Genomic DNA, 9,652 nt, shown 5'->3' with positions numbered 1-9,652 from the left:
TATGCTAAAATCAGCATCACATAGATAAAGTTCAGAAACTGAAAGAAAAGCAGGTGCCATTAATCTCCAACACTTGCAGAAATAGGAAGTGCTCGGGCAGGTTGAAGAAATGATGTTTGCAGTGATTTCCAGAACTGCTCTAGTGGATTATCTTTTTAAGGGAAGAAAGCAGCTGTACTACTGAAAGTAACTTCCCTGACTTGCCAGTTCCCTATCCTTTTGCAATGGTTTTAAAGAAAACATATTTCTTGTATAAATCCCATATTTTATATATATATATAATTTCTCTCTCTCTCTCTCTCTCTATATATATATATATATATAGAGAGAGAGAGAGAGAGAGAGAGAGAGAGTTTGTTTTTTGGAGATGGGGGTCTTGGTCTGCAGCCCAGGCAGTGTTCAACTGCTGAACTCAAGAAGTTCTCCCACTTCAGCCTTCTAAATAGCTGGGACTACAGGCATGTACCACATAACCTGGCTTAAACTGCATTTTAATTTATTTATTTGTATTTTTATTGTTTAGATATAGAGTCATATTCTGTGGCCCAGATTGGAGTGCAGTTGTGAGATCTGAATGTACTGTAGCCTTGAACTCTTGATCTTCTTGCCTCAGCCTGCCAAAGTCCTGAAATTATAGGTATGAGCTACCATGCTTGGTCCTCATTTTAATTTAAGTACCTGGAATGTTTTCTGTTCTCACATTAGTTTTTATTTCCATATTAATCAATTTTGGAAATTAATAGTTGACTTTTAATTCATGCATAATTTATTTTTGGATTGCTTAGCAAAGTCAAATATCCCAAGCCTATCTGTTAAGGTCACCTTTAAATTAAAATAAACAACAAAAAACATAAACAACTAAGATCCTTTCTAACTTTCAAAATGTGGTGAGTGACAGGTGAGATCTATTTATAAAATCTTTATTTTACTCAGTATGTCAGTGATTTTCAAGCCTTTGAGCAGATTGCAATCACTTGCATGATTTATTACAACAAATTTCAGGACTCCATTCTCAGATTCAAGTTCTATAGGTTTGGAATGGAGAGCAAGAATTTGAATTTCTAATGAATTCCTGGGTGATGCTGATGCTATGGGTTCATGGATGACATTTGAAGTTCCCTTTGTGCTATATATTTAATACTTTACTGGTTTCTCCTTCTGCTCAAATATTGTCAACAAAGGAAAAAACATCAAGCTTTGAAGGAATTAGTTTCATTCAGAAGTCATCTGAAAACTGTAGACTGAAGCCTACAACAGGAGCAACCCTTTAAAGAGGTTCTATTAGGCTGTTTCAGGCTGTACTCCTCAGTAAAACTTCTGAATAAAACTAATTTTACCTCTTTTAAAACTTTTTTAGTTGACAATATTTAATAAACTATTTTACATTTTTATCAATTCTTACATTTTTGTTTTCTTTTCTAAGTCAGACTTACTACTTGTCACTAAGTTCTCAAAGTCTCCTCAGCTAGTTCATTGTCCCAAGTCTAATGATTTCAGATATAAATCTTTTTTTTGTTAGATAATAATTATTTTTATAACACAGGCTGCTAGGCATGCAAAAATATGAAATTCTCAGATTAAATAAGAATTTTAAAATTATTCATAATTCTCCACCCACTGTGGGAGCTTTTCTGTCCTCTCAATAAATCCTGCTTTCTAAAAAAAAAAAAATATATATATATATACATATTCATATTGAAAAAAATAGGCATGAGAACAAAACAAAATACAAAAAATTCCATTTGAAAGTCAAGTGTATGTGTACCTTTGTGTGTGTGTGTGTGTGTGTGTGTGTGTGTGTTTTCAAATTTGACCCTAATATACTTTGACATCTCTCCCATTAAACCTAAACTTTATGATTGTTCTTCAAAGATGTGTTTACTCGAAGCCAAAGCAATTATTTCAATTGATCTATTTAGTTCAATAATAAAGTTAACTAGGTGGTCCTATGAGGAAGTGATTATTCCTGAGAGTGTGCAATTTGACCAGTAAGAGTTCAATATCGTTTAAGAAAGTTACCTAATTGACATTTTTAAAAATAGATTCTATTTTCTTTTCAAGGTGGAACAGAACAAAATGATCGCAAAATGATCCACTTTGTTGACAGAGTCGATAGATTGTAACATTTAAAACATAATCCTTAACCCTCTAATCTATCATTTGTTCATTGCCACACAGACAATAAATTAATGTCTCTCAGTCCTTTTCTCTAAATACTATACAGATATTTGATAATTAGTAATTAGAATTATTTATATATGTTCTGATGACTAAATGAGTAGATACAAAATATTTAGATAATTTGATTAAAAAAAAGTTACTAGATGAATATCCAATATAATCACACAAGAGGATTTTAAGTATTTTCTGGTTTCTACAATTTATTTTCTATTTATAAGAAGAACATATAGAAATTTATAAACATAGACATGTAAACATACAGAAATTTAATAATGTATCTTGTGTGTATGCTATGTTAGCTTGCAAACATATTTTATCTCAAGTAATATTATAGTATTTAAAAATTATATGATTTGTCAAATTTAGCACTCATATTTAAATTATATTCTGAATGTCTTGAAAAATTATATATCTGGGGAAACAACCTTAATGCTGGATTCCCACTTGACTGCAGTCACTTGGAGCTGCTTCCTCAGAGAATCTTAGTTCTCCAATTCATTGTCTGTAGACAATTCAATTATTTTCATAATTGTCTGAACTTTCTGAGTAGTATTTATGTTTTGAAGCATAAATGAATCATAAATATTTTAAGTAAATTTTCCTAAAAGCAGAGCCTGGGACAAGAATCCAATTACTGGATTTGTTGAAGAAGAACTCTTCAGAAAAAGGGAAGATGTGAAGCAAATTTGGCAAATGGGAGAGAGTTAAGCAGAGCAAGAATATGGTTTCAGGTAAAGTCTAATCTTGGTTCTATCCATAGAGAGACCACCTGGAGCATAAACCACACCAGGAAGTTACCTTTGCTGGGGTCTGGATCAGTCCTTTGTATCCCTGCATCAGGCAGCCATTGACTAAGGACTGTTGATGGGAGTGGAAATTCAGAGAGGCCCCTCTATTCAGCAAAGGACAATTCTTCAGAGAATAAGTACTGGTGGGATCATGGTTTCTTTCTTTATAACTTTAATACAATGCCGTGTAGTTCACTGTAGTTCCATGTAGCGTGTAAGAGCCCAGACATAGAAACAAATGCCTGAATTAAAATTGAAACTCTACTGCTTAGGGATTGTTAGGGGAAGGCTAATTAACCTTTTGTGTCATACATTTTCTACATGAAAAAACACAAATAATATTAGAATTTTTAAAATAATCATAGGCAGTGATAAAGGTAAAATAAAATCTTAGTTGTTAAAATTTCAAAACTATGTGTTGAGTTAAGCACTACAGGAATTTTGTCCATTATAATTTATTATTGTCAGTTATTTATGAACATATGTAAGACTATAGGTAAATAAAGATAGAGTAGATTAGGTATCTCCCAGCAAAATTAAAGCAACACTCAACATGCTTTCATTTAAATTCTTTACAATAACTATATTAGCTGTCTTTCTATTCCATAAATATAATTTTAGATAATTTCTCATGGACTATAACTTTGGTTATTTTCTAATTTATTTATTTAGAACAGTTGCAATGAAATGTATATTTTTATATACATGTATATATAATTATTATAAAAGCAAAATGTTATTATTTGAATCAAATACCTACAAAAGGATTTTCTATGTTTAAAGAAAGATATTTTTTAAAGTTTTTGTTGACTTTTACTAAAAATTTTGGAATATTGAACAATGCTTTACTGCAATTAAATGTATATCAGAATGTTTGTCTCTTTTCAAAATATAGATCTCTGCTTTTATGTGTCAATGCAAATTTAAAAAAAGAAAAAATACACATCTTCATATTTTTTCTTTTCTTTTTTACTATGGTGATGTTAAATAATTTCCTATGGCTTCTACCTTATATAAATTTAAAAACTTTCTAGTTCTGCTCTTAATATAGCAGTATCTTTTCAGGTTAAATCTTTTTAAAAGATTTATATTAATTATTATTATATATTCCTTATTGTAACATTTTTGATAACTTCACAAAAGAAAAAAAAGTTAATTACATATTCCCTACCTGGTAACTAACTGTTTTTCTCTTTTCTTTAACTGCATATTTCTTTCAATATATTTTTAGACTCAATATGTCTAGTTTCTAACTTCCATTATCATTGTGTATGCAAGCATAAATATGATTTTTCACTTTTCATTGCAAAAGAGTATAAAAGAACATTAAATGTTAAAGTATACCTAAATGTATTTAGGATTAATTAAACACATGTAATTACTGTATGAAAAAAGTAACAGAAGATTATCAGGAACTAAAGCAATTCACATATATCATTTCATTATAACTCCTCTTTCAACCTCTTCTGACATCTATGTATTCATTCATAGCCTTCTTGTCTTTAGAATTTCTCACCTTTGTATTTACACCTAAAAGTACAGTTTCCTATTACTTGTTGATAGCCTTTACCTTGAGAAAAGTTTTGTGTTTCTTAAAGCTTGTGTTTCTTCGATCCTGGCTAATTTGATTAAATTGCATCAGTGAAATTTTAAAAGTAATTCTATTTTTTTTAATTGGCATATAATAGATACTCATTTTACTTTTACATTATGAATCCATGAACATTCGTGTTGTGTCTAAGTTATTAGCTACAATAGTTCAGTTATGCAGAACTTTCTTATACATGTTTCTTGATGCAGATAAGCATACACATTTATGAATATATATGTGTTCAACATCAGCTGGTATTCCTAAACTTTCTTAGAGATTTTTACAAAATAGCTGCCATAATTTAACATACTGTTTCACCAAAACATGTATTGATCTACATCACTATAAATTATTTATTCATACTTTCAATCATTTGAATTTTAGACATAGGCTCACAGCATTTAAACGCATAATTTCCTGATACGTAATGGCATTGAAGCCCTTTTCATATTAGACTATGGGATTTTTGTTAAGTAGATGATTACCCCTTTTCCCTGGCAGACAGCGCGGAGGCCACAGGATGCCCGGAGTTACTGTAAAAGACGTAAACACATCAGGAGTTCGTCAGAGCTCTGGCAGTCTTCCTCAAAAAGTCCAAGAAGCTGAAAGATCCCAAATGGGTGGACACGGTCAAGCTGGTCAAGTATAAAGAGCTTGCTCCCTGCGATGAGAACTGGTTCTACATGCGAGCTGCTTCCACAGCACAGCCCCTGTACCTTCGGGTCGGTGGTGCTGGGGTTGGCTCCATGACCAAGATCCACGGGGGACGAGGTCAGAGAAAAGGCATCATGATGCCCAGCCACTTCTGCCGAGCCTCCAAGAGTGTAGCCCACCGGGTCCTTCAAACCCTGGAGGGGCTGAAAATGGTGGATAAGGACCAAGATGGGGGCCGCAAACCGACACCTCAGGGACAGAGAGATCTGGACAGAATCTCCGGACAGGTGGCAGCTGCCAACAAGAAGCATTAGCACAAACGATGCTGGGTTAATAAATTGCCTCATTCGTTTAAAAAAAAAAAAAAAAAGTAATATTTTAACTACATAAGTTGCAAAAATATTCTCAAAAAATATAGTTTTCATTTTTACTCTCTGCTGGAGTCTTTTGATGATGTTTTAGCTGATTAATAGCTTCGTTTGTGGACATTACTTTTCTGTATATTGGTTTAAAAAGCTGCATACATGTCAAAATATATGTTACATATTGTAATATACAATTTAGAACTGAATTTAAACAGACAATTCACTTAGAATTTTTTGCAGGGGGAAAATAGGCGTTGAGTTTCATTGTTTCTATATATGAATAATCAAAGACTCAGTAACTTTTATTTAGAGTACTTTGTCTACTGTTTTATTTGCTAATTTAATTGTTATCCATTTCCCAATTTATGCTGCCTCATGTAGTTCAGATTTACAATAAGTGATATCTGAAAAAAAATTCTTTTGTATTCTCTTCTTTAAAAAAAGTATTGAGTTCATTCTCATCCCCTTGGCCCCATATATGTTTTAAAATCTACCTGTTAAAATTTTTGCTAGGTATGAATTGACTTGATTAATTTGGAGACAATGAGCATTATTCTAATGTTAAATCTTGCAATCTATATGTGTGGCATTCCCTTCTTGTTAACTAAGTAATTTTTTCTTTTTTTAACCTTAATTTATCTTATTAGTTTTATAATTTTCAGTTTATGTATTTCTGTTATTTTGTTAAACATTTTTGTGGGTGTTTTATAGATTTTTCTGAAATTAAAATTTATATCTATTTTCATTGCTGCAGTGCATGTGGTTTATAAAAACTTAATCAAATTCTTTATATTGTCCTTGTATCCTACAAAATTTCTGAACTCAGTTATATGTTCTTAAATTTACTAATTAGTTATTGTGAGTGTTTTTCAATTTCATGATCTATATCATTATGAAAAAATGAAGCTCCCATTTTAAAATTTATTTTATAACATCATTTATTTATCTTGCATCACTACACTACCTTGAATTCCCAATTCAGTATTAAATTTAAGTTATGACAGTTGATATATTTCTCTTTATTATTCTCCTTGGAATGCATCACCTTCATCTTATAAAACCAAAAATTTGACTTTGTCTTTTCTAGTATCCTTCCATTTCATTAGTTTTTGTTTTTCTTTATTAGTTTGCTCCTTTTATAAGTTTTTCTAACTTCTTAATGTGAATCTTAGTTCAATAACTTAAAACTATTTTTTGCTAATATTTGCTTCTACAATTACATAATTTATTTTGACAGAACTGTATAATGTTCATGTGCATTTTTATCACCTAGAATAGTTAAATTATTTTAGAATGTTAATTAGAATATTTTGATTAATGGGTTTTCAATAAAATATTTTGTTAACGTACCAAATTATAGGTCTTTTCTAGTTATTTCTTGGTTGCTAATCAAAAACAAATTTATATGAGTCCTAAAAAATGAGTTGAAACTTACTTTATGGCACTTACTTTATGTAATATGATTACATTTTTTAAAATTTCCTTTATTTGTTTAAGTGTATATCTATTCGTATTATATCTGTTTCTTCAAGTTGTTTTTCTTCAAATTTCTGAAGCTATGTTAAAAGGCAAATACAAATTTAGAATGTTGTATCTTGTCATAATATTACTAATATTATTTTCTGAGAAAATATATCATTTATAAATATAGAGAATGAGTAGAGTTGTATTTCAATTGGTATTTTTATTATATTTTTATGTACTACAGTAAACATTGGACACTTTAACTCCATTATCCCATCTTTGCAAATACTCATCATGTTCTATAATTTGATTAAACATACAGCTTATGTCCCATATGGCAGTTTTATTAATTATTTACTGATCTTGTATACCTATATGCACATTAGTTTCCTAAACAATATGGTCTTGAAAATTTCTCAAAATTATATTTTTATGCATTTGCTATGAAAATCTGTTTACATCTTGTTGATTCCGTATTTACAAAATTATTCGAGATAATTATATTTATTAATTGTATAGATTAATGTCTTTCACTAATTTTTGAAAACTTTCAGCTGTTATCTCTTAGCATATGACTTTCACCACATCATCTATTTTGTTTCTTACTAGGTATCAAATTTTATGTATATTAAGTCCTCTGTAACCTTCTATAACTGTCTCTTAATTTTTATCTGATCGAGAATCAGCTCAAAATTACCTGAAGAGAATGTTTCTTATAAACTTACTTATAAAAAAGTTTAAATTTTCCCAATATAGCTTTTTTTTTTTTAAACTGGTTATTAGCTCCCAATCTAGCTTCAATTCTAGGAGGACAAAGATTTAAGAAGGCCTGAGAAAGTAACAATCATCACAAAATATATATAGGTTGGATAATATTTTAGATCAAAAGACAATTACATGATAAGTATTTCAAGCAACCATGTTATATTTCAATTCTGCCACTTAATAAATTTGTGCTATTAGCAAATCACTTACTGTTTGAGCTCCAGTTTTTTAAAATCTGTAACAGTGAGATTAATAACTACAGCAATTATCATGATAAGTTTTACAATAACCGATACTGATATTATTCAATAAAAATTTTCTCATATATGTAAAGCTTTATTCAATTTTGCCCAACACTCGTATAATATTATATAAGCATACACTGAGAAAATTATCATTTAACAAATTTTAAGATGTGATCAAACTTTACTTTCCTATCTTAGAGTTGTAGGTTATTTTTTAGAAAGTATTAGTTTTAACGATCTCATCAAATTATTTCAGATGGTTTAAAAAGCTAGATTGAAAAGCACAATCCTAAAAAGGAAAAAAAGTGCTAGATTATTTTGAAAAGTCTAATCTTAGCGGTTTCATGGACTTCACAAGTATATGCCTATATGATGGGCAGCTCAATAACATGTTTCATGCTTTTATCTATTTTTATGTCCCAAACATTATCATTCTAAGCAGGTTTTTTTCAGCAGTGTTTTCAGAGTTATTTTTTAGGTCAAAATAATAGTGCTCAGAAATTTGAAACTGCATCTTAACCCAAAAGCTCTATTAACATTACCCATTTTTGTAGAGTAAAACCTCTGCAAAACAAATCTAGGTTGCTATTAAAACTAGACTCCCTTTCAGTGTTTTCTTGTTTGTTGCCTTGAAAATAATAGAAAGTTTGTCATAATAGAAATGGGGGGGAGCTTGTGATTATTATTCTGCAAGTTATTATCAGTCGAATAAAAGCAATAAGAATATACCACAGGGAAAAATAAGATTTATCTGCTTAGTAGTCATGTGACACCTGTTGTTTTAATGGCATAGTATAACACCAACAAGGAAAAGTATTTTGTGGTGACCATCTTAATTAATTTCTTTTTGGTCAGGTTATATTCCTTTACAAATTTTAAACCAGCAGCATTAGAATACTTAAAATTAATTATAATAGTTCACGTTATTTACTACTCATTTAAAATGCAAACTATTGTAATCATTGAATTCTTTCCATGTAAATATCCCATGCTGAGAAATTCTATTTCTAACAATATGATTATCCTTATGAAAATTATTAAATATATTGAAACATATAGTACACAGTACAAATATTACAGTATATGTGACCATGCACATTTACATATACTCATGCGAATAGCTGGTATTTGAGTTTAACAGACAGCACAATTTTAATTGTTTCATGCCTATCAGCAATCAATTAATAATAAATGTCTACAGTGGAAAATGTTCTCAATTTGGAAAGCCACACAGTTCAGAATCAGTTTAAAGTATGTCAAAAATCAGAAAAGTTAGAAGTATTTTTTATTCATTATTTCAAGAAAATAGATTTCAATGACACGAATAAAATCTATTTCAATAATGATTTAATAAAAGATAAAAGTAAACCATTATTGACATAGGCACTGCCTTATTTGCCAACTAATGATTCCAATGTGGCAGCAATTGAGGCAAAATTTTCCACTTATTTCAATTCTCATTGTCTGAAGTATATTTACATTTGTCTACTTGCATTTTAAGTTCTGTAATACCGTTTTCTTTTTTCCTTTTGATACCTTTCCATAGCTTCTTGCCTTGAAATGGTATTTTCTTTTTTTTTTTTTTTTTTTTTTTTTTTG

At 29.8% G+C, this 9,652-nt stretch overlaps 1 pseudogene across 1 annotated transcript; it reads left to right on the top strand.

Moving 5' to 3' along the window:
• The first annotated feature begins 5,080 nt into the window (after positions 1–5,080).
• On the top strand, positions 5,081–5,584 carry LOC103276639 (annotated as a pseudogene). Its single transcript, XR_505383.2, has one exon. The product of XR_505383.2 is annotated as a 40S ribosomal protein S19 pseudogene (transcript).
• Positions 5,585–9,652: the final 4,068 nt, after the last annotated feature.

This window comes from Carlito syrichta, unplaced genomic scaffold (assembly GCF_000164805.1).
Source record: "Carlito syrichta isolate Samal-C Ts95f unplaced genomic scaffold, Tarsius_syrichta-2.0.1 Scaffold316281, whole genome shotgun sequence".
NCBI classification, from domain to species: Eukaryota; Metazoa; Chordata; class Mammalia; order Primates; family Tarsiidae; genus Carlito; species Carlito syrichta.
Note: the sequence above shows the minus strand (reverse complement) of the source record. Positions and strands in the feature narration are given on the sequence as shown.